The sequence below is a fragment of the Bombina bombina genome, chromosome 6, assembly GCF_027579735.1.
Source record: "Bombina bombina isolate aBomBom1 chromosome 6, aBomBom1.pri, whole genome shotgun sequence".
Lineage (NCBI taxonomy): Eukaryota > Metazoa > Chordata > Amphibia > Anura > Bombinatoridae > Bombina > Bombina bombina.
The window spans coordinates 400321018-400347162 of NC_069504.1; positions in this window are offsets into that span (position 1 = coordinate 400321018).

The window sequence follows — 26145 nt, forward strand, 5'->3', positions numbered from 1 at the left end:
GGAATCAGCCAATCAGAATCAAGTTCAATCCGATTGGCTGATCCAATCAGCCAATCAGATTGAGCTCGCATTCTATTGGCTGATCGGAACAGCCAATAGAATGCGAGCTCAATCTGATTGGAAAAAGAGACAACAGCCGAGGAGCGAAGATATTACAAGCAGGTTCCCAGTTGTCATCCTCATGGACATAGCCCTTCCAATGTACAAGGTAAAACAATTTACCATAATGAATGCGAGAATCCATGAGACTGTGTACTTCATATTGGACGTCAGGAACAGTTCCGTAGGTGGCATCTCGGGAGGCAGCTGAGGAAGTGTCCGAGGTACAAGGTTTGATCAAAGAGACGTGGAAAGTGGGGTGGACCTTGATATTCGGAGGCAATTTCAAAGTGACGATGAGGGTTTTTTTTATGGATGTGAAAGGGTAGGGTCCAATGAACAATTTTCCCAGTTTTTTTTACTAGGGTAATGGAGTCTTAGATTCTTTGTTGATAGCCATACCAATTGTCCAACCATATATTCAGGACTTTTCCTGTGACAGAGATTATAGTATCTTTGTTGTGTAGATTGCGCTTCCAGTATGTGCTATCTGACAGAAGCGAAGATCTTAGAGATGTCATTAACAAGGTCCTTCACTTGTGGACATTGTGTATCCAATTTGGGTAGGAGATCTAAACGCGGATGCTAACCGTAGTTGATAAAGAATGGGCTGTAGCCAGTGGATGAATTAACATGGTTGTTGTATGCAAATTTGGCTAAAGGTAAATACATTGCCCAAGATTCTTGTTGTTGAGAACAGAAACATCGTAGATACTGTTCTATCCACTGGTTAACCCACTCAGTCTGTCCATTTTTTTGGGGGTGAAATGAAGTACTGAGCTTTTGTTCCATATGTAATGCTTCACAGAGGTGTTTCCAAAACGTGAAAGTAAATTGTGTGCCTCTGTCACTCAACAGAGAAAGCGGTATACTGTGGAGGCATAAGACCTCTTTTATGAACAATTCGCTGGTGATTTTTGAGGTAGGCAAACCAGAGACAAGAATGAAATGTGTCATCTTAGAAAAGAGGTCGGTGACAACGTATATAATAGTGTAGGACAGAGATGCTGGGAGATCCACAATGAAATCCATAGAAACCAACTGCCAAGGACTGTGAGGAACCTGGAGAGGTTGGCGGAGACCCATTGAGTGCTGGCGTGAGTGCTTTGAAGTAGCACAAATGTCACACTTGGTCAGGTAGTTCTTTACTGAATTGAACATATAGGGCTACCAATAGCTCCTACTAATTAATTCCATGGTCTTATTGGTTCCCATATGTCCAGCAAAGGGGGACTCATGCATTAATTTGAGTACAGAATGTTGTAGCGAAGGTGGTACATAGAGTTTTCTTTTCATGTAGAAGAGTCCATCTGTATGTTGATCTAATTGTTCAACAGGTTTAGTATCATCCATAGAATGTGCCAACTTTAATTGTGAGGTGAGGTCGGTCAGTATGCCTATGAAATTATGTTTCGGAATCACTGTAGAAAGAGTTTATTAGCACTTTGTTATCCTTGTGGGTGAGGGCATCCGCCTTCCCATTCTTTGCCCCTGGTCTGTAACAGATTGTGAATCGGAACCTGGAAAAGCACAAACTCCAACAAAGCTGTCTAGATGAGAGAGTCCTGTTGGATTGTAGATACTTCAAATTTTTATGATCCGTGTAGACGATAATCGGATGAGTGGCTCCTTCCAGAAGATGTCGCCATTGATAGAAGGAGCATTTAATAGCCAACAGTTCTTTTTCGCCAACCGGATAATTCAACTCAGCAGATTGCATGAGTCTCGAAAAATATGCCACAGGATGGGAAAGAATGGCACCTACGGTGCAATCCAAAGCATCTACCTCGAGTATGAATTGTTTATCCAAGTCAGTAAATTGAAGTAGGGGTGCAGAAGAAAATTTGGATTTTAACAGGTCAAAGACTGAGTAGAAATTGTCCACTTAAAGGTGGTATCCAGTTTAGTTAAATCTGAAAAGGGTTTTGTGGTGGCTGCAAAACCAGGAATACATTTTCGATAGAAGTTTGAAAACCCTAAAAACCGTTGAACCTCCTTCTTTGAAGTGGGGATTGGCCAATCCAATTATAGCTTGGACCTTATTGTTTTCCATGCTGATTCCATGGGGAGTGATATGGTAACCTAGAAATGTGATATCCTGGGAGTCGAAAATACATTTCTCTAACTTGGCGTATAATCTATGTTCCCTCAACCTGGCTAAAACATTTTTGACATGCATCTTATGTTCATCTGGGTTTTGGGAGAAGATCAAAATATCGTCTAAATACTCAACGATGTATACATCCAGAATATCTCTGAAAATGTCATTGATGAGACATTGGAATGTAGCAGGAGCATTACATAAACCGAAAGGCATTACCATATATTCAAACAGGCCATATCTGGTCCTGAAAGCTGTAAGCCATTCATCTCCAGCTCTTACTCTAATAAGATTGTATGCACCTCTGAGATCCAACTTGGTGAAAATCGAGGCACTACGTAATCTTTCTATTAACTCAGGGATAAGGGGGAGCAGATACCTATTCTATTTTGTGCATCTGTTGAGCTCTACAATCCACGATAGGCCATAAAGAACCATCTTTGTTAGTGACAAAAAATATGCTAGCTCCTGCTGGGGATGTACTGGGCCTAATGAATCCCTTTCTCAAGTTCTCATCAATGTAACTTTTTAGATGTTCTAGCTCAGGTTTGGAGAGAGGGTAGATATGCCCAAAAGGAATAGAGACTCAAGGCAGTAAATCAATAGGGCAATCATAAGCCCTGTGGGGGGGGGCAGAGTCTCTGCTTCTTTTTTATTGAAGACATCAGAGAATTGTGTGTAATGTGTTGGTAAAATACATTCAGTTACCTGTGAAATGGTAGCATTAATGTTACAAGCCCCCTCAGGAAGAGGTGTGGGGAAAATGAGACTAAGAGTCGTCCAATTAATACAGGGTTTGTGTGCCCGTAACCAATTTATACCCAGTATAAGGTCACACATAGGTGAAGATATGTCAAAAGATAACTTGTCAGAATAGCCCATGCTAGTAATTAGATGAAGTTTGGTAGTTTGATGTGTGATTGGACCTGATGTAAGTAAATTACCATCAATGACTTTGACAGAGACAGGATTTTGCTTAGTGACAAGTGGTATTTTATTTCTCTTCACAAAACCCAAGTGCATAAAATTTCCATAAGATCCTGTGTCGATAATGGCAGTGGCCTTAATCTTGTGATGCTCCCACTGTAAGAGAAGAGGCAGAGTTATATAAGGGGTTGTGGTAGTTTCAATTATAGAATTGAGATGGAGATTGGATGTCTTACCCATCTTTTGTTTGGATAGAGCAGGGCCCTCCTTAAACACATGTGCAGGGGATGCACAGTACATGCATAAGTTTAGATTCTTCCTTCTGGTCTTCTCCTGGGGTGTTAATGGACCTTTTATAAAACCAATTTCCATTGGTTGTCCAGAATCCTTACCAAGATAGGTGGGAGAAGATAGGTATTTCACGGCAGAATTAGCCCTTTCAGAGCGTCTTTTCCTTAGTCGCCTGTCAGTATTAATAGATAGACTGTACAATTCCTTAAGACTGTCTGGAATGCCGGTACAAGAAAGCTCATCCTTAATCTCCTCCAACAACCCCAAACGGAATTGATTTTTTAATGAAACATGATTCCACATAGAATCAGTGGCAGCAATCTTAAATTGAGTAATATATGACTCCACCGGGTTCTTCTGCTGTCTTAAAGATGTAAGATAGTTTTCAGCAGAGATCTGCTTAAAGGGGTCTTCATACAGGATAGACATCTCAGAAAAAAAATAATCTAAGGAACCTAGGATTGAAGTATGCTGTTTGTAGAAAGAGTCCGCCCAGGCCCTAGGCTCTTCTTTGAGATAAGAAATCACTGTCAAGACCCTTATTCTGTCTGTAGGATAGGTCTTGGGCTTTAATTCAAGCAATAGCATACAAGAATTCCTGAACTCCCTAAACTGGGAGCGATTACCAGTACATTTTTCTGGTGGTGATACTAGTGGTTCTGGGTGAGTATCTGTAGGTGGTGTTTTAGATGCAAGCACCTCCCTTAGGCAGGCTTTTAAAGCCTGATTCTCCACCTGTAACTCATGGAACAAGTTAGTTAAAATGTCCATCCTATCAGATAGACTTTGTATCTGATTAGTGATAAGAGTAGGATCCATTATATTGGATAGGTTAACTATAATTATGTATAAGGTCTATAGTGAGTGTAAGGTAAACTCCTAGACCTATATGTTGGGCTGGCTTATTATGTAATAACTGAAATCACAATCCGCTATTATGTTACTATCTCTAAGTATACAGTTAAAAATACATCTTGTTATAGCTTCTCAGGAACTGAGTAAACGTTAAAGATAAGCTGTTATTTGTGTCACAGAGGTAACCAAGAATGAAGCTGTGGGGTTAACTCCATGACTTAATATTGCCTATGCCTGACAGGGTGTATAAACACTAAGAATTTATACACAACAGCAGGGAAGGCGAGTGTACCCATCTTATTAGAATATTAGGCTGAAGTACTCACTCCGAGAATGCGGGCTGCTAATGGAGGCTGTGTCAAGTGAAGTCTGCACACCGTGCTGGTATAAGACAAACAGTGAGGCAGGAATGGTTCCTGGAATGGTTCCTAGGCCAAGCTGGAAGAGTTGCTGGTTGCATCCGTGAGCCACAGCGAGAGAGTGAGACTCCGGGTCCGTAGCTGATGACATCAGCGGCCCAATCATGACAGCCTGGAAGGTACAGGAATAACCAGTGTGGGGTACAAGGAGGTTCCGATGGAACAGTACCATAAAACACAAGAGTCCAGCAATATCTAACATGGGGATTGGATAGAAAGAGTAGACAGAATATTCCATAGACTGTGTCAGAATAGGGGGTGTAATAAATTAGAATGGTGAACAGTATAAGAGCTAGTACCAGATATACTACAGACAAAAAATAGTGCATAAAGGGGGCGGAGCCTGGCCACGCAGGATGATGGCTGCTTGAAACCTGGCTCTTAAGCCCCACACCCGATTTTAAATAAATAATAGAGCATTACCTGATATGATTTTTATATAAAGCTTGGGCTCATACTCAGTAACCTACGGGGTCACAATTTTAAAGCCAAACAAAGAGTAAATGTGACTTCGGAGCGACGCGGACACTTGTGACCTTGGAGGCCCTAAGGCCTTGCTTGCATCGGAGCGCCTATCTACCATTACTGATGTGGGAGCTGTTTGTACACTGCCCGGGGCCGATATACTCACTTACATGCTGCCGTAAGTGCCCCCACAGCATATACCCACAATTGGAAGCAGATGGTACAGCACAGATCTCCTGAATAGCTGGGCCGGTGTCGAACGGAGACATAACAGGAGCAAGCAACTTACCAGAGGAGACCCGACTTATATAACTAGCATCAGAGGACCGCGTCAGATTTAAACAGGGGATTAAGCCTAAGAAAACATACCACAACTGCCGGTCAGACCCTGGTCTTCATTCCACGTGGGGCTGGATCCCATCAAGTCACGGTAAGGCCGCACCAGATTGTTGACACACGCCGAACCACTCATACAGATTGATATAGACAATCTTGATAGCTGCGGGCCCTAAGCACATCAAGCACCACTTACCGCAGGGCTAGCACACACAGTGTGACAGCTGAGAAATAACAGCATATATCGGCATTTGGCTTCGCTGGCTTGATCTTGTGGGGCTTGACTTTGTATATACACAGAGGGACTGACCAATTCAAATAAAGACCCACAGAGCACTCTGATAAAGCTGTATATTACACCTCAGGCAGTTTGAACTAGGTTAAAAATACGCCTAGGTCTGAACCATGTCCAATAGGAAAAACAACAAAACAGATAAAGGCCCTAAAAACTCAAGCCTTGCTAATTACCTCAGACCAGCAACATTAAGTGCAGACGTGATGAACATAGACCCATCTCCCTCCACACTCCTACACCTGTTGCAGGTCCCTCACAAGACTCACAGCACCAAGAACCCCTCACTAAAGAGGACCTTAATGTTATTTCCTTAAAGGCTGACATCCACGCAGTGCTGGCTGAGATGAGAACACTGTTTGGGGACCTGAAAAAAGATTTCCATCAAGTTAGCCAGCAAGTTCAGTCTCTTGAAACTAAACATGAGGCTATGCAAACTCAGGTTACCTCAAATTCCCAAAGAATTCAAGACCAAGAGGGGAACATACCGTTTTTATTGTCCAGAATAGAGGACTTGGATAACAGGGGGAGACGGAATAACATGCTCTGTGGCCAAGACCATCCCCCAAAGCATCCCCAGGGACATTATAATCAAATTCTTGAGCTACAAGGATAAGGACATAATATCTCAAAAAGCAAGAATCCTCAAGGAAGTGACACACACAGGAATACCCTTACAGATCTTTTCGGATCTAAGCCAAATCACCTAACAAAAGAGAAGGGCCCTTAAATTCATCACTAGTGAACTCCAGTTGCACACAATTCAATATAAATGGGGATTTCCAGTGTGCATCATAGCAACTCGAAATGGAACACAAGCCATCTACAGAACTACATCTTATCTACCTGATTTCTGCAAGACATTGGAAATTGACATTGTTACACCTGACAAGAGGACAACTCCCCAGCAGGATCACGATCCACATGAGGACAGCTCTGTTAAGTAACTGATAGATGATGGACAAACTATAAGCACTTGAAAAATACTTGTCCAGGCAACCCTCCACGAGGAGCCCGATAAGTATAGTTTACATAAGTTCCTAGGTTATGTACATAACTGTTTTTTGTATTTGGGGCATAGGTGTATTTGTTAATTGCAGTTAAGCTATAAAGCCTCTGATTAATCCCTAGCAGCAATACATGCAGCTTAGGTTAGCTAAATAGAAGACAAATTATAGAGCACTCAAAAATATTTGCCAAGGCAATCCTCCATGAGGAGCCCGATACATATAGTTTACATATATTCCTAAGTTATGTACAATACTGTTTTTTGTATTTTGCAAATAGATGTGTCTGTTAATTGTAGTTTAGATATAAAGCTTTTGATCCATCCCTAGCAGCAATACACGCAGCCTAGGTTAGCTACACAGAAAATCACTTATGGAGCACTCGAAACATTTTGCCAAGGTAATCCTCCATGAGGAGTCCGATAAGTAAGTTACATGCATACCTAGGTTATGTACAATATTATTTTATGTATTTTGTGCACAGGTGTGTTTGTTACTTGCAGGTAAACCACAAAGCCTCTAATTAACCCTAGCAGCAATAGATAAAGCCTAGTTTAGCTAAACAGATAACAGCTTATAGCCTAATTGAAATAATATTGTGCAACATTGAATCCAACCGCCCCCCCCCCAGCTGTAAACTTAACAATCCTTAAATAAGTCACTCGCCACAGGAAGCTGTCTTGTGCTGGGGATGCAACTTATAGAAGAAGACATAGCTAAGAACATAGACCTAGGGGGAACGGACACACCTCCATTGAAGAACCTATGGATAGTTTAATAGCAGACTGACTGCGAGCCTATAAGCTCACCCAACATCATATAAGAGAGGCTGCTTAGTTATATGTTGTCGTTAAAACTCTGCCTTTCCTCTTTTAATGTATGTTTATTGCTACCCTAATGACAGACCAAGTTATCCCATTTAATATGTTCTTTTATATCTGGGATTCGTCCAAGTTTTTTCTTTTTCCTTAAAGTACTTGATAATTTTGGGTAACAATGACTCTACCATCTCACAATGTTCAGCATCAAACACTTCGGGTGTGGGGATACTGATCCCACACTTTCTCAATCTAACTTATTTCTTACTTACCTGTCGCAACCAGGACAGGTTGTTCCTTTTTTGGACTTCACTATCTCTTCCTTATTTCCGCTGTTGCTCTGAAACTAATTTCTGGTGACATAGCATTAGTCTCACCATCCCCCAACCTTCTGTTGGGGCCCTAGACCAGACGTGACAGTTTATCTTCCTTCTTATTCTATCTATCCTTCTCTAGACTTCTCCTCCTCCCTCCTCTTTCTTTCTCTATATTCCCCCCCCCCTTTTTTTCTCTCTTTTTTTCTTCCTCTCTCCTGTTTTCCCCCTCCCTACAAGATGCCTTTTCATAGTGTACACAATTTGACAGTGATGACCTTGAATACGAAAGGTCTTAATATCCTAGAAAAGAGATCACACCTGATTAGAGATGCCATTAGATTGCACTGTGACATAAAATTTATTTAGGAAACCCATTTTAAAAAGGGCAAGGAACCCAGGTGGCCCAACCCAAAATTTCCCACCACCTTCTTTGCGTCAGGCAACACAAAAAAAATGGGGTAGGAATACTGATAAATCATTCCTTTCCCTTTTCCTTGATAGAACGGGACACGGAGGGAAGGTTTCTAATAATTGTAGGTACCCTACACAACAGAATGGTCACTCTAGTTAACGCCTACTCCCCAAATCAGCACCAAAACAAATTTATGGCCTCACTTACAAACAAAATTCTTGAATTACGAAAGGGTGCACTGATTATCGTTGGCAACCTTAACCTCCCGTTAGATCCCCAACTAGACACATCCAGGGCCACTGCATCCATACCAAGGAAAATAATAAAACAATGTAACGCTAGACTTGCAGAACTAGTGGTCCACAACACATGGAGACTTCTGCATCCAATACAATGGGATTACATATTTTTCTCACATCCTCATGACTTGTTCACTAGGATCGATTATATTTTTACAGACCAATCTACTCTGGCCTCAGTTACGTCTACTCAAATATTCCCAATGACATGGTCTGACCATGCTCCAGTGATCTGCCACATGAGGTGGCCTACTATCCCCACTACCATTTTATATGGAGATTTGACGACTTCATGCTAAATAACCAGATAATCAGAACCCAGGTAGAAAACAGATTCACGGAATACTTTCAACATAATGATATCATTGAAACACCTAAACATACAGTCTGGGAGGCGCACAAATGTGTGCTAAGAGGAGAACTTATTAAACAGAGAGCCTTTCTCTCCAAACAAACTAGAACCAAATATACATCTCTTTTATCCAAAATACAAGATCTAGAGGTAAATCACAAAAAAAACACCTACAGACCCCTTAATTAAAGCAGAGCTCCAGCACACAAGGGCAGAATTACAAAATTTACATTCTATAGAACATCAAACAAAGGCATTAAAACTGCAACAGAAATATTTTGAATTCAGGGATAAGCCCGGCAAATTATTAGCAAGGGCTTTGAAGAGGAAGCAATTGAAATCACATATACACACAATTACCAATCAACACAATCACACGTGTGCTGATAGCCCGGCTATTGCAGAAGTATTACGTACATATTACCATAACATATATAATATTCAGAGCACCAACAATACTCAAGTAGGAGGAGATAAACATCCATCGCAACATGATATTGACTCATATTTAGACTCCTTATAACTACCTTCACTATCGCATGAAGAGGCTGAGGAGTTGGAGACTCCCTTTTCGGCAGCTGAGGTAGCTCACACTATCTATACATTACCGGTTGGCAAAAGCCCAGGCCCAGACAGCTTTAGCGTCAAATATTATAAATTATTCAAACACATACTGTCACCACACTTGGCTTCACTATTTAACTCAATAGGAGACACGCAGGAGTTCCCTCCTTCTATGTTATTAGCACACATAACCACCATACCAAAACCAACAAATCGCCCAGAAAACTTTAGACCAATTTCACTTCTGAATGTTGACTTAAAGATTTATGCAAAAATACTCTCAACCAGATTAAACAAATTTCTACCAAGACTAATATCCCCTGACCAAGTGGGGTTTGTCCCTTGTTGAGAGGCCAGGGACAATACCATAAAGGCCACCCTTCTTGTGAACTACGCACGGTGTAACAATATTCCGTCTATACTTGTATCTACAGACGCCGAGAAGGCCTTCAGGGTCAGCTGGACCTTTCTCAAAGCTACCCTGTCGAGGCTGAACTTTAGACAACAGTTTATCAATAAAGTTTTTTCTCTTTATTCGTCACCTTCAGCGCAGGTTAAAATAAATAATATCCTGTCGAACCCCTTTTATATTAGCAACGGCACGCAACAGGGGTGCCCGCTGTCACCCCTGTTGTTTGCACTGACGATAGAAGTGCTGGCTCAAAAAATCAGGGAGAATAAGAAAATTCAGGGGATTAGGGTGGGAGACCAGGAGCACAAGCTATCTTTGTATGCGGACGATGTTCTGCTGTCCGTGTCGGATCCCCTTGCTTTACTTCCAGAGGCCCTACCAGAGTTTACGGAATATGGCAGAGTATCAAATTTCCACTTGAATCACAATAAATCAGAGATTCTAAACATAAACCTCCCCCAAACTGAACTTTGCCAACTTGCAGGCTTGTGCAAATTACGCATTCAGACTCATACACTCAGGTATCTGGGGGTTAATCTTACACCGAAAGTAGATAACCTCTTTGAGGCCAACTATACACACCTTCTCTCTTCGATTGTTTGTGATCTCTCCTCGTGGAAAAACAAAAAAGTCTCATGGTTAGGTAGAATTGTAATAATTAAAATGAATGTTCCCCGAATCTTATATTACCTTCAGAATCTTACAATCCCCTTCCCAACACACTATTTACAAAAATTACAGGGCACAATAGAAGAATTCATTTGGGGGGGTGTAAAGCCTAGGATCGCAAGGGGTACACTCTACCAAACAAAAGAAAGGGGTGGATTGGGAGTCCCTAACCTTTCTACATATAAGAAAGCCATACATCTTCAGCACCAGGTAGAATGAAGCATTAATTCAATGGATAAGACATGGGTTCAGATACGGAGGGCAATATTAGGAACTCATAATACAGGTTCATTGGGATGGACTTCCCCTAAAACCAGACCCAAAATTATTGGCTCTTACCCATTTCTGAGAGAATTCTTCTTACAATGGGATACAACATTAACAGAATTTCCTCATGTCTCTTCAAATCCCTCTCCTTTGTCCTCCTTCACTCATAATCCAGATATACCTTTCACAAACACACAACATATTAATCTTAATAAAACTCAATTGGAACATACAACATTCTTTAGATTACTATCTGAAAGGAAGCTCAAAAGTAGGGAAGAGCTGGAACGATGTGGCCTTGAGATCCCTTGGTACTTTCGCGCACAACTCCAACACTACTTACAAACATACAAAAGATCAGAAAGTTTAACAAGACAACTTACCCTGTTGGAAAAGCTATGCCTATTACCTCGCATTCCATGTCACCTTATATCTATCATATACTGCTTGCTAACCTCATATAAAGAAACACCTCTGCCGTCCTACACAAGATGGTGGAATAGAGAGTTGGTACCTCCTCCCACAGAGAAGGATTGGTTGAGGATATTCCAAACCATAGTAAAGCCTCAGTTTCTGCCAGAGTCTAATTATAAATTCATCTCTCTGTGGTACCTCACACAAGAAAAAAGATATATATACAAACAGAAGGGAGATGCTGGAGGGCGTGTGGGGAACAGGAAACATACTCCCACATTTGGTGGCACTGTGATGTAATAAAACCATTCTGGCAGGGAGTCTTGGACATGATAGATTCTAAGTTACAAATTACGTTAGCAAGGCAACCTGGCCTCCTACTTTTTCATGGTCTGCCTAAACTTACAGATAAACCCAAAAAACACCTACTATACATTATGCTCAACAGCGCCAAATCCCTCATTCCCAAATTTTGGAAATCTATAAATGTCCCTACACTCACTGATTGGAAAAATCAGGTAGACAGACATCTACAATTGGAACAATTCAGATACATGAGAGATGACAAAATTGAAATCTACGAGTACATGCAGGAAATCTGGAAACCCTCAGACACATAAAAACTCTAGGGTCATCACATGTCCTACTTCACTATCTGATCATCCTCTGCTTCCTTCCCCCCTCTCCCCCCCTTTTTTTCTCTCTTCTTCTTTCTTTCCCTCCTTCCCCTCTCTTCCCTTATATGACTGTACCCCTCCCCTTCTTCTTCTCCCTTCTATTTGCTTCTCTACAACTTAAGGTTATAACAACTGCCATGCGTCATGTTTTCACGCATGCCAGTTAATGTGTATATTGTTCGGTGCGCGTTATTACACCTATAAAACTCTCTGTATCATAATGAATATGCATTTACTTCTGTACATAGGCTCTCTGGTCAAATTTCTAACTTGTGGTAGGGATAAGTTTATGTAATAGACAAACTACGAGACCTAGGATACTGAAATTCCGTTATGAGTATTTATTGTTTTACAAAATGAGACATTTGTGTATTGAAGACTCCGTGCTTACAAATGGACTAACAGTACTTTCCTAGCAAGCATGTCTCTAACTTTTTATAACAGTTCTTGTACCGGAGACTCTTAGAACAGTAAATTGGGATGAAGGAATATATTCGATAGGGCAAATATTGAAAATGTTGAGAGAACCATTATGGTTCATATTAGAGTGTCTAGAGACACTATGATTTTTGAAGTTGTCCTTTATATTTCTAAAGTGTTCGTTCCATCTATTTCTGATTAGTCTGCACATGCGGCCCACATATTAAGCCCCACAAAGTTTGCAGGTTAACAGATAAACTTCATATGTAGATGTGCATGACAAATTTTAATGAATCATAAACTTTTATTTGTAGTATAGGAAGAAAAGGACATACAGCCGGGGTTAATAAATTTACACATATTGCAATTCTTTAGGTGGTATTTGGGATAATATACAGAAATTAGATTTTTTTATTAATTTAGTGTGATGAGTTCTAACACTGGTTTTGTTAACCACAACCTTACTAGGTGCCAGATCATTTTTTAACATAGGTGCTCTCTTAAATACACATCTAGGTTCAGATGCTAGCAGTTTGCCGAGTATAGGATCCCTACAATGTTTGTTAAGGATACGTTTGATTCTCATATGATTTACACTGTACTGGGTAATAAAGGTGGAATTAGCTTGATAATCCTTATCGGTATTGTTTTTGAACTTTGGTCCAAATTAAGATTTTCTATCATCAATTTTAGCGCGTTCATATGCAGCACTAATCACATATTCAGGGTATCCTTTTTTGATAAAATGATTCTTAAGAATGATACTCTGTTGTTCATTATCGTTCAGAAGGCTGCAATTTCTACGTATTCTTTTAAATTGACCATATGGTATATTATTTTTCCAGGAGTTATGATGATTGCTCTTATAATTGAGATAGCTATTACAATCAACAGTCTTAAAATGGGTGGTGGTAATAATTCTGTTATCTGTAGAAAAGGACAAACATAGATCCAAAAACACTATGGACCTCTCCTCTATATTACTTGAAAAGGTCAGACCCATATTATTAGAATTAAGGTGTGTGACAAAAGATTCAGCAGAACTAATATCCCCTTTCCACAAAAACTACAAGTCATCAATATATCTGCCATAGAAGACCAGTCTTCAAAAGTGCCCATAAAAAGATTGGCAAAACTCAGGTCGAACCTGGTCCCCATGGCAGTACCCTTGAGTTGTAAATAATATTCATCTTGAAAAACAAAATAATTGTGTTGTAGTATAAAAGCAATTAATTGTAGAATAAATTCTATCAGGAATATAGAAATCACCTGTCAGGTATTTTGAAATAGCTTGGAGACCCCATTGGTGTTGTATATTCGAATATAGAGCATGTACATCACATGAGATCCATATATAATCTTCATGTATGAAATAATTGTCCAATATTTGAATCAGATCAGGAGAATCTATTATATATGAGTCTAATGTGAGTACGTACCACTGTAGGAAACAGACCACATAAACTGACATATTGTCAGTTAAGCTACCAATCCCAGCGATAATGGGTCTACCTGGAGGGCATTGTGCATTCTTATGTACCTTAGGTAGGTGATAATAAAATGCACAATTTGGTTTTACGAGGATTAGGTAATCTGCCTTTGTTAAAATACTTTCTTGGTACCCAATGTTGACAATCCCTAGAAGTATTTTAAGATATTTCTCTGTGGGGTCTGATGGTAATTTTTGATAATAATTCCTATCACCAAGTATTTTGTAGGCCTCTGTTAAATAATCAGGAAGGTCCTGTAGTATAATACCCCCCCCCCCTTGTCTGCCTGGCGTATCACTAGCTGGGGGTTGTTTTTCAAACATCTTAAGGCATTCCTTTCCTTAGCATTAAGTTTAGATTTAGTTAGTCTTTCTAGATCTTCTAGTATGTATTCTTTAAACAAATTTAAATGTGTGTTATTATTAAGAATAGGATGAAAATTTTGATTTTGGTTTCAAATGAGAATGGACATAATCATCCAATAAGTGGTTTGTTAGGCTTTCTGGCTTACGATAGATTATATTAGAGTATAATCTACTGTCCATATTGTCAGTTAAAATGGTACACATATCGGATTTCAATTTCTTTTCTGCAAAATATTTTTGAAGGGAAAGTTTGCAGACAAATCTGTTAACAACTACATATAGCTCAAACATATTATGGGAGGTGGAGGGGCTAAAAGAAAGGCCTTTGCCTAAAACTCTTATTTCATCCTTTGATAGTGTGTGAGATGATAAATTAAAGATCCCACTTGCTGATCTCTGTAATCTATTATCTTTGATTTTCTTTGTGGGCTCTTTTTCCTCTCTGTGTTCTTAAAAATGTTATTGTACAAATTTAAATATTTGTATCTGATGTGTGTCTTCTTTGTGTGTGTTTCTGTGAGTGTGTCTGAGTGTCATTGTGTTTACAAAATTTGCACAGGTCAAAGGGGGGGGGGGGGAGAGCGGTAATAAATGGTTTGGTAAGGGGCTCCAAAATTTCTAGTGGTAGTCCTAATGGAGGAGGAATATAGTAAATAATACACAAGACTAGAAGTGTTACTTTTAGCTTGTGTATATATATATATAAAAAACATACAGTTTAAAACTAAGTTGGAATATGTAGCATAATGAAGTATTACATGCTATCACGTCATTTAACATTTTGTGTGCCTTCACATCATTTTCTTGCTGTAACAGGATATTCCAATATCAGGAATCAATCTGCACAGCCATTGGCCTAACTCTTGTCATTCATAGTGATACAAGATATTTTAAACATTGATATAAGATTACATATGAGTTGAATGCTGGCTTTTTTCTTATTGGATACAGAACTGTGCTGTTCCGCTAGGTTCCTAGGAGTTAGCACCCATAGAATGGTGATTTAAAGTGTAGTGAGTGATGTTCCAACATAGTATCTTCTGTTATATGGATACCTGAGCAAAAAATAAAAATGTGAAGAGCTGGCATGCATAAAAAAATAAAAATCAGTTGTGTACAAACATAAAGTATTTTAGTAGAAAGAGTACAGTACCCCAGAATCTGATGCATTTAGTTAGACAATTGTGCCAAAGAGTATGTGAAGGAACAATTAAATCATAAGGCTTTAATCAGGAACATACATTAAATCATAATGTAACAATCAGGATAATTTCTTTTTCTTGTTTAGAGGACAATCATTTGGCATTTTGGTGATGGACTGTCTTTTTTTTCATACTGATATAGGATAGTATATTTCTCTACCGTGGAAGGCATAGAGATTTAAAATAAACTGTACCCTTAGTGACACTGGCCTTTTGCACATGAAAGGGATTTGTCCTGCTGTTGTTCATTCTAACTTGAGTGCATTACTATATTTGTGTATGCAAATGACTCTAGGGTGACCCTATGAGTAAGAAAGAGATACCAGATTTGGGCTTCTTTCTCACATGCCCTAGATGAGGTATGCAACTGGGACTCACAAGGCACAGGGAGGCCAAAACTTATATCTGGGTTTTGTTGCTTTCTCTCTTTCAAACAAGAATCTCCTGATATTTATGAGCTGGACAGTTTTATGGCAGTATCATACTACAGTATATTCTGTGAAGCATAAGAAAGAATAGAAGCTAATAAACTATGTAAATTACAAAAAGTGTTGGCTTTGTATTTTTCTTTGCTCATAAGCTTGGAATGAAAATTGTGCATCTATAGAATGGTGATTTGAAGTGTAGTTAATGATGTTCCAACATATCTTCTGTTATTTGGATACCTGAGCAAAAAATAAAAAGGTGGACAGCTTGCATAAAAAAATTAAAATCAATTGTGTACAGACAAACTATTATAGTACAAATAAGAAAATATAGTACCCCAGAATCTGATGCATTTGGTTATACATTATAATTGTGCCAAAGTTCCAATCTGTCTCCTATTGAGGAATCAGATACTAGCTATAATAGAGCAAACTGTTAGCTATTTACAACATAAAAAAGAATAGTAGAATACTATGATACATAAGATTAATTTGTCATTTAATAAAGGGGTGCTTATTTCCTACTGGACACATTGTTCTTTCCTCTAAGAAATTGCACTGGAGTAGGAGCAGTTTCAGTAGCAGGATAAGAGCAAAATGAGGTGACATATTCATCCAGTATCAGCATCAAGCAGCACTGACATGGATATGTGAAGCTTAGTGTATGAGTTCAAGGCCTGGTCTAGAATGCTAACAGGTTTCCCTCTGGCTTCAGACATGACATTGTGCAGCCCAATATAGTGCATTTGGAACAGAGTTTTAAACAATGAAGGAACTATCCCTCTGTACTAGGCATACATGTGACAGGTTTGTCGCTCTGATATTGTATTTAGCAGCTTATTATTGTCAATGTGTCCTGTAACAAGATACTTGTATGTGAGCCTCTGAGCAGACAGTGGTAACAGGATACATCTCCAGTTCTAGTTACTATTTTGATCCCAGTCAGGTCAGGTAGCACACATTAGTAGGTTAATAAAGAAATACAACTATATTTCCCAAAGTGAAACAGACTGCAAAAATGATTGTTCTGGTGTTGTGCTCCATAGTTTGTGGATGTGCAGCACAACAAGGTACATGTTTAATATATAGCATATTGTGATGTCCCAGCATTTAGTACCATACGGGTCCATTCCTACAGGGTGTAGGAAGTAGTGGTGACTGACAAGAGGGGACTTACAGCTGAATAGACCACATAGGGCTCTCTCTGGTCATCTCACTAGGCCTGCTTCTAGGTAAGGCAACGGTTTAGGAATTAATAAGGCAGTGAGTAGAGCTGCCTGTATATTAACCCCTTGCCAACATTAACCCCATTTATTGCTACTTTTTCCTATACCTCAAACTCCTACCATAGCATTCCATAATGTTCTTCAACAAAAAGTCTTTTTGAGCAGCAATTCAGGCAATACAGGCAACATCACCTGCATTTAGGGAAGGTCTCCAGGTATGTGTGAAACTGCTGACATATGTGTGATTTTGAATTGTGGGCAGGGTTGGCTCCAGAACGAATTAAATGGGGGGGCATTTTTATTTCACGAGGGGGCACGCATTTACAAAGCATGTATGAGAGTCAAAATAAGAGCAGACCTACATATTCTGCAGGAAAGTGTAGCTTCTGGCTGGCTTATCCCCCACTATTAACATTTGGAGAATATGTGCTAAATCACTAGGTAAAAGAATTAAGTCTAAATCCTTTGCAGTGCACTAAAACAGAGCCATTAAACCTGAGACCTCTAGTGCAATAGCTCCTTAAAAACAATTCACCTCTTAATCACCATGGTCCAAAACCATTAAACTCATTCTTAAATCTCAATCATGTCTCTAATTAACTTCCAAATAAGAGGTTAAGACACGGAGCTCCTTGCAGATGCGTGATGCGACCTCACAGTTCGGCAGCTAACTCCACCCCCAGCATGCAGCATTACATAACAATTCATTATTTTATTTATTATTTTTAAAGGGATAGGAAAGTCAAAATTAAACTTGAATGATTCAGATAGAGCATGGCATTTTAAGACACTTTTAAATTCACTTCTATTTTCCTTTGTGCTTCATTCTCTTAGTATCCCTTGTTAAAAAATGAATACGCACATATCATACACTAGTGGGAGCTGCTGCTAATTGGTGCCTGCAAACATTTGTCTCTTGTGATTGGCTAAATTGATATTTTTTTAGCTTCCTGTCAGTAGTGCAATGCTGTCCCTTCAGCAATGGATAACAAGAGAATGAAGAATATTTGATAATAGAATTAAATTGGAAAGTTGTTTAAATTTTTATGTTCTATCTGAATCATAAAAGACAATATTGGGGTTTACTATCCCTTTAAAGCGTATGATCATATGAATATTTTTTGAGGGGGCACAGCATTCTATTTGGGTGGGCATTGCCCCCCAATGCCCCCCCTTGGAGCCGACTCTGATTATGGGGGGCTGTCTTGCATTTTTCTCATGGCCACCTGCATCTTTTTTTTCTGCTACTTAGTCTATCCATGGCGAGTTTATTATAAATGTAGGTTCACTGTAGCCCCAGAAAGCGTATGCAAAAATCAGTTGGTTAAGATGAACTTATTTTCCCAGTAGAATTGAATCACTTATGGTAAGTAGTAATAGTATGATTGGCTTGTACCAAGTAATTGACCTCTAAGACAACTTGATTAATATGCACCATCAATCAACATATACATAATAAAATCCTTACTGAACTTATTTAAATTTTTTAATTATTTTCAATTATTACCAGACTAAAATTTTATAGAATTCAACATACAGGGAGTGCAGAATTATTAGGCAAATGAGTATTTTGACCACATCATCCTCTTTATGCATGTTGTCTTACTCCAAGCTGTATAGGCTTGAAAGCCTACTACCAATTAAGCATATTAGGTGATGTGCATCTCTGTAATGATAAGGGGTGTGGTCTAATGACATCAACACCCTATATCAGGTGTGCATAATTATTAGGCAACTTCCTTTCCTTTGGCAAAATGGGTCAAAAGAAGGACTTGACAGGCTCAGAAAAGTCAAAAATAGTGAGATATCTTGCAGAGGGATGCAGCACTCTTAAAATTGCAAAGCTTTTGAAGCGTAATCATCGAACAATCAAGCGTTTCATTCAAAATAGTCAACAGGGTCGCAAGAAGCGTGTGGAAAAACCAAGGCGCAAAATAACTGCCCATGAACTGAGAAAAGTCAAGCGTGCAGCTGCCAAGATGCCACTTGCCACCAGTTTGGCCATATTTCAGAGCTGCAACATCACTGGAGTGCCCAAAAGCACAAGGTGTGCAATACTCAGAGACATGGCCAAGGTAAGAAAGGCTGAAAGACGACCACCACTAAACAAGACACACACGCTGAAACGTCAAGACTGGGCCAAGAAATATCTCAAGACTGATTTTTCTGAGGTTTTATGGACTGATGAAATGAGAGTGAGTCTTGATGGGCCAGATGGATGGGCCCGTGGCTGGATTGGTAAAGGGCAGAGAGCTCCAGTCCGACTCAGACGCCAGCAAGGTGGAGGTGGAGTACTGGTTTGGGCTGGTATCATCAAAGATGAGCTTGTGGGGCCTTTTCGGGTTGAGGATGGAGTCAAGCTCAACTCCCAGTCCTACTGCCAGTTTCTGGAAGACACCTTCTTCAAGCAGTGGTACAGGAAGAAGTCTACATCCTTCAAGAAAAACATGATTTTCATGCAGGACAATGCTCCATCACATGCGTCCAAGTACTCCACAGCGTGGCTGGCAAGAAAGGGTATAAAAGAAGAAAATCTAATGACATGGCCTCCTTGTTCACCTGATCTGAACCCCATTGAGAACCTGTGGTCCATCATCAAATGTGAGATTTACAAGGAGGGAAAACAGTACACCTCTCTGAACAGTGTCTGGGAGGCTGTGGTTGCTGCTGCACGCAATGTTGATGGTGAACAGATCAAAACACTGACAGAATCCATGGATGGCAGGCTTTTGAGTGTCCTTGCAAAGAAAGGTGGCTATATTGGTCACTGATTTGTTTTTGTTTTGTTTTTGAATGTCAGAAATGTATATTTGTGAATGTTGAGATGTTATATTGGTTTCACTGGTAAAAATAAATAATTGAAATGGGTATATATTTGTTTTTTGTTAAGTTGCCTAATAATTATGCACAGTAATAGTCACCTGCACACACAGATATCCCCCTAAAATAGCTATAACTAAAAACAAACTAAAAACTACTTCCAAAACTATTCAGCTTTGATATTAATGAGTTTTTTTGGTTCATTGAGAACATGGTTGTTGTTCAATAATAAAATTAATCCTCAAAAATACAACTTGCCTAATAATTCTGCACTCCCTGTATATAAAATTAATGGTTTTACATTGTTAACTTGATTAATAGAAATATCTTATTTCAAGTTAAATAGGTGCTCAGCTTACACATTGTGTCTGAGATATATGCACTGTGCATTATTAAACAACTTTATTATCATGCAGGCCTTGACTTACTTCTTCAACTTTCATGGCTGAATCAAAAGATTTGATATGCTGTCAGCGCTTGGTGTTTGATAAGTGTCATGGTAGTGTTGCAATAACAGGCTTGGTGTATTTTCTATATTAAACAGAAGACAAATAGCTTCAGCAAACTCTTTCAGCCATTAAATACTGCAGCTGAACAAGCAGGAATGATCAAAGCCAAGGACACTAAAAGCATCAAATGAAATTTAATATGAAAAGTTAGGATGCCAAAACTTTACAATAGGGGTTAAAATAGATCATTACTCTCACAACCAAAATATATTCACCCACATTATTGCCTGAAACAAAGTCCAAATGAAATTAATGTCTCTCCATTATTTTGACAATACACAAAAATAGAGAATGACTCATTCCCATTTCACACCATGGTTAACTGTTATCCTTAAGAAAGAGTTCCACAAGTTTAGTAAAATAAAATCAGTATACTACACAACCTCTTGTATACAGTAATGGGAAGTTGTAATGATTGTGAGCAAATTAAATGTTCTATTATTTCAACATTTTAGATGAACATGACCTTAAATCCATCACATAGTTACTCCAAGGGAAATAAGTGAAAGGTGCAAGTAGCATAAGCAGAAAGAAGAAGGAAGAGTCTGGGACACCAACATCCCCACATATTAGGGACACTCAAAAAAACTTATCTACACAAATAATCCCTGACTTCTTTCAGGAGTGTGTTCTGTTTAACAGTTTATTTCTCCCAATAAAATTAATGCTACAAAACTAATCTAAGTGATTTTTCTTTTCTTAAAAAAATATTGTTCTAAAGACAAGACACTTTAGTTTATTTATATCTACCAATACACAACAGAGACATTAATGTTTTGTCTATAATACTACACCTGGTTTTTTTGATCAGTACTTTGCATTGGGAGTTACATTAAAGGGCCATGATTCCCAAATATTGAAACAGTTGAAAGTGATGCAGCATAGCTGTAAAAAGCTGACTAGAAAATATCACCTGAACAGCTGTAAAAAAGAGAGATATTTTACCTCAAAATGTCCTAAGTATTGACACCCCATTGTAAAGGACTTTAAGCAGGAAATCAGTATGTCGCTCCCTATAATTCCAATGGGCCAAGTCAAGAGCAAAAGTGCACTACTATTGCAGTTTGAAAGTAAATTTGATTGCTCAAACGCAATCGCATTTTACAGTCAAACTTTTTATGCGACTTGAAAGTTTATGTAAAAAGGTTGAGCTGAGGAAAACATTGCACTAAACTATATTTTTAACCACAGCCCACATTGCAAACGACCCCACTAAACTATTTTACCTCCTAACCACCACATAGCCCACTGCAAATTACCCCACTACACTATTAACCCCTAAACCACTGCATGGTCCACTACAAATTACCCTGCTATACTATTAACCCCTAAACCACTACACATAGACCACCACAAATTACCCCTATACACAATTAACCTATAAACCACCACATAGTCCACCACTATAAACTCTGTATCCTATTAACCCCCTAACTGCCACAACCCTCCATCGCAAACTACCCCCTAAACTATCCATATCCTATCTACTACAACTCCCCATAGAAAAATATCCCTAACCTCCTAACAGATAACCCCTCAACACCCCTAACCTAACACCCACCCCCGAAGTTACAAAACAAAAACTACTATTACAAAAAATAAGAAAATTCTACCATAGCAAAAAATAAAAAAACTACCATTAAAAAAATAAAAGACCTACCATTACAAAAAATAAAAAACTCCAACTAGTAAGACCTATCCTAAAACTAAAGTCCCCTTAAAAACACCAAAATAAAAAACCCTGATCTAGCACTAAAACCTACCTTCTAGTTGAAGCAATTAGCTATTTTGCATAATAAAACTGTATCCTAAAACCAAAGCAACCCCCACCCCTCTAAAAAAAAAAACATTTAGCTATGTAACTATGTAACACGCACCTAGTCTAAGTGTGTTTATTTACAAAAGTGATGTTATAAGTCACGTGAGAAGTAAATGCATTATATTTTAACTAAATATTAATGAAATGGGTGACAATCATCACGCATGTTAATGATCCCTATGTGTAACATCCACGATTTGTTAAAGGTTTTTTATGATTTAATTTAATGAGTATTGCTGCTCTAACATATAATGCGCCAATTGAGGGCGGGTTTGTATACTAACGTGACGTCAGAAGTCACGTCAGAATGGGCGGTTATGCAATGGCCTTTTCAAATAGCATTCTGGGAGTCTTGTCATATATTCAAACAGTCATGCCCTTGAGAAAGTCCGCCCATGAGTGGATGAAACGCGTAGGGTTTAAGAATTGTTGGATAGTGATTTGTGCTGTTAGTTTGCATTCAAGTTATTTTTTCATCAATGACAGGAAAACCAAAGTGTCCAATTTTACAAATGTATCTCACTAAATAAATGAGGAGACATACATCCAAGAAATTATCACAACATAAATCTCTATAGTAGCAAATGAAGAACACAGTGCTATAGATTAGTTTACTTATCACTCAAAGAAAAAGTCCTATACTTCAAAAGGCACTGAAAATTGTTTCCGTAATACTATACATTTTTATAGAAATTCAAATTTCTTTAATCATATTAAATATCTTTTTGGATCACTATACACTGCTATACAATTCAGAACATTATGGGACGCTCATAAATAATGCATTGGAACTCCAGTCTAAATATGTAACAAATAAAAAGAACGTGATCTTCACATATATCACAGTGAATATGTAAGTAATAGCATTAACAGATGAAGCAATAGAGACATAAATGTTTCATCACTGCGTTTTCCTTCTTAGATGAGATAATGCTAAGTAAATTTACACACAGCTTGTAAACTCTAATTACAGGGGAGCCCCAGATTAGCAAGAGTTATGTCATAGACTAGGTATTTGAGAGATCACATGGTATAATAAATATTCTGGCAATAGATCCTTAAGGCTTGATTTCCCTTTCATCTTATTTATTTATGTTATAATGTTCTAAATAAAAGCTCCAGTGTTAAACAATATTTTTGGCTTACGTGCAGTTTTCAGTATTAGTAGTTGTAGTTACACGTTAGAAAAATCAGAACGTATTAGATTTCTATTGACTGCCCTGAACAAATAATTACGTGATAACTGTGTAAATATATACAGGCATTGTATCCAAAGCTTCTGAATCACTTCTGTTTCAGAATTAGATTTCTACACACATTTTCACTACATATCACAGCAAGGATAGAAAGAAAATATGCTATATTTGTGGTCTGGATAATAGGAATTCAGTGCATTGTGGGTGATTTATAACTTATAGTCACTTTAATATATGACTAGATTAATACTCTAAGGGCTAGATTACAAGTGGTGCTCTATTAAGCACTTTTGCTTGAGCGTAAACTTTGCAAGAAGTAAGCTTTTTGAGTGTAGCGTGTGTATTACAAATTGAAAGTAAAAAGATTGCACACCAGTGAAACCTAATGCATGCTAACCAAAGATCTTAGAATATCGTGACTGTGTTAAACTTATTCTCCCCATAGACAGGAGTTATTAATATTTCACATTTCAATTTTCTTCACATACAGAAATATGTTATTTTTATTGTAAATATATATATATCTATATATGTCTGTATATACCTATACCTGTATATCTATTCCTAAAGATATATAGGTATAGATATCTATTTTATATTAAAATTGTTGGCTCAGATCAGCCAATGACCTAGACTGCCGCGCACATGTGACTTAGGGAATTTCCCTCTGTTCAATTCTTAGGCAACAGGGGCAGAAGCTGAACCACCATAGACTAAAAAGGAGGTGGTGTCATGCAAGAAGAAAAAAAGTATTCAAGGTCATACAACGGTTGTGATATCAGGATATAAAGAATGCCATTGCTTTTGTTGTCAGATTGGATTCCTGATACCACCTGAGAGAGCAGTCAGCTGGGCGGTGCATTTTTAGATAGGATTGAAAGTCCAAGACGCCACAGGATCAGGAAGAGAGACCGGCGGAGACTATCCAGATTACTTGGGCTACATACATACTTCATAATTGATGAGGTATAATCACATGAGTGAGTGTGTTTCTTTCCCTCACCTTATATATGATACTGAGTCACTACATATTGCACTAGGAGAACCCCCTGTGCACTTGTCCACTCTTCTGTCTTGTAGCTTTTGTTTGGAGGATCCACTTTTGGAGGCGATTCTTTTTGTGGACTGAGCAGCAGAGTTCTGGGGATTGAGTGAATTTGACCACAGGGACATTGAGAGACACTGACACCTGTGGATTGTCAAACATCCTGTAATTACTAACTTCAATTACTTATTGTACATTTTCCATTGTATTTTTTTGGTTCAGTGGTGTTGGATATACTATTTTTTGACCTGTATATTGTGCAAGCAATATATATATATATATCTTGTGTATACCAGTTAAGTGTACTTATTGTTTATATAATTTTGAGCACTGTTTCTGCTCTCTTGTAAATATATATATATATATATATATATATATATATATATATATATATATATATATAGAGCAATAACAGTTAATGTGCACTCACTGTTCCAAGGATCATCTGCCGGGGTGCTGCGTGGAAAAATGTAGATTTACGTTCAACCCCAAGGAAGAAAACGCTTCACTCTCCGGTCTTTTCATCAATATTTATTTATTATTCACAAGAGTTGTATTACAGCATTCCCAGACGTTTCGACACCTATTGGTGTCTTTTTCAATGGGTATTTGCCAAAATTCTTTTGTCCCAAAAAGGCTCCTAACAAACTATTCCTAACCGCTTACCTATAAACCCCCGTATGTGCTCATGTCACTTCCGGTGCCATGGAGGCCGCTCCCCCTTGCGCGTGTCACTGCTCCTTCTCTGCCGCGTGGCTAATTAACATAGCTCTACCTGCGTGTTGACATATATCAACACGTAGTACACCCAAATGTGCGCATGTCAGGGGCCAGCAACTCCGATAGCATCGGACTGACGAATAATCGTGTATTATAAAAATGTATTATAAAAGCTTATCTATCCCGTCTATTTATTAAAAAAGTGCTGTGAAAGCACAAAATAAGACCCTTAATATTTCCTATTTACACAGTGAACCTAATACCCAATTTATTTTGTCAACTATATATCCATTAACTTCATCTCAAGCTTGTTTGTACTAACATAACGACTGTTCTATAGTTGATTGTAAAAAATGGTATGGACGTGGAGTTACTTGATTGGTGGGAAACTTATCATAATAACATTCATCCCTAATGGAATAAGGTAGAAAAACTTTTTGGTCCGCAACAGTACACTATATCATGGAGCTTCTTTGGTTTACAAATGTTCTTATTCCATCCACTCTATACAAATGGGTAATACAGTCCCTTATAATAGAATTGACCTGGATCAAACAATCCTAGACTTCCCATTAAAGGAAAACATTAAAATCCAGTTGTATATTTAGTCCTTTTGGTGCTACTGTATCCAGTCGGTAGATCCAGGAGGTTTCCACCTGGAGGAGTTTGGTATTTCTATCTCCCCCTCTTCGTAAGGGCGGCACATGATCTATGATTATGGTCCTCAGACTTGCAGCTGTGTCTCCTGCCTGGAGAAAATGTCGAGCCACAGGTTGATCAGACTCACGTTTCTCAATCGCTTGCCTGATCGCATGGCGATGATTCGCCATCCTCTCACGAAAGGTGGTCGATGTTTTCCCCACATACATCAGGGAACACGGACACATCAGTACATAGATCACGTAGGTACTAAGG